Below are 916 nucleotides of genomic sequence, written 5' to 3'. Positions count from 1 at the left end.
TATATATAAAAAAATAATCCTGATTTCCGAGGCAAACCGAGGGCAACCCCGACCCGCGGCTTTTCGATCTCTTGTCCGTGGCTTCGTTTGCAAAAGCATCAGCTAAAATGTAGAGGAGCCCCCCCCGGCCCGGTCCGGCCGCCCCCGAAAACCTTTCGCGTCCCCCAAAATATCCGCGAGCGGGTCCGCCGGTGCGGGCTTATTTACCGCAGGGGCTTGTTTCCTAGAGGCAACCTAAATGCTGGAGGTTTTGGGGTGAAAAGAAAAGGCCGGCGGTGCGGGGGGAGGCTGCGGGCGAGCACCGGGGGCCGGTGGCGAGTGGCTCGGGCCCTCCGTGCCCTTTGTTTTCCCGTCTCGGGGAAGGGGGGACGCGGCCACCGGGGCAACCTCAAGCCCGTGGCTAAGAGCCGACAGGCTGAGCTGGTCCCCGGGCGAGGAGGGGGTCTCCAGCCAGGAGCCCACCGGAATCAATACCCGGGGAAAAAAAAAAAAAAAAGGACATTTTTCGACCTGAAACGTGCCCGTCCCGCCCGCGGCTCGGCGGGGAGGGTGCGGGAGGCGGCGAGAGCCCAAGGTCGTTGGGGAAGAAATATTTGAATGGGCTGGAAACATTCGAGCTCCTGTTTCAGCGGCGAAACCCCGAAGAGCTTGTTTTTTCCAACCTGGGGGTGCCCGCCGTGCGGTGAAAGGGGCTACCTGTGCCGCACGCCTCCTCGGGGAGGGAATTCACAGGAATTCACCGTTTCGAGGTTTTTTTTAGGCGACACGTGGCTGCCAGGTCCCTTCAAACGCATTTTATTTTATTTGGCCTCCGGCTCCCGCCAACCCTTCCCTTCAGCGCCGGCTCCTCGGTAGCATCTGAAAAGGGCCCTGCTCCCATTTGCAATTAAAGAGTTTATTGAGGAGGGGAAAACCG

Source organism: Calidris pugnax, unplaced genomic scaffold (assembly GCF_001431845.1).
Source record: "Calidris pugnax isolate Ruff unplaced genomic scaffold, ASM143184v1 scaffold129, whole genome shotgun sequence".
Classification (NCBI taxonomy): Eukaryota; Metazoa; Chordata; class Aves; order Charadriiformes; family Scolopacidae; genus Calidris; species Calidris pugnax.
Note: the sequence above shows the minus strand (reverse complement) of the source record.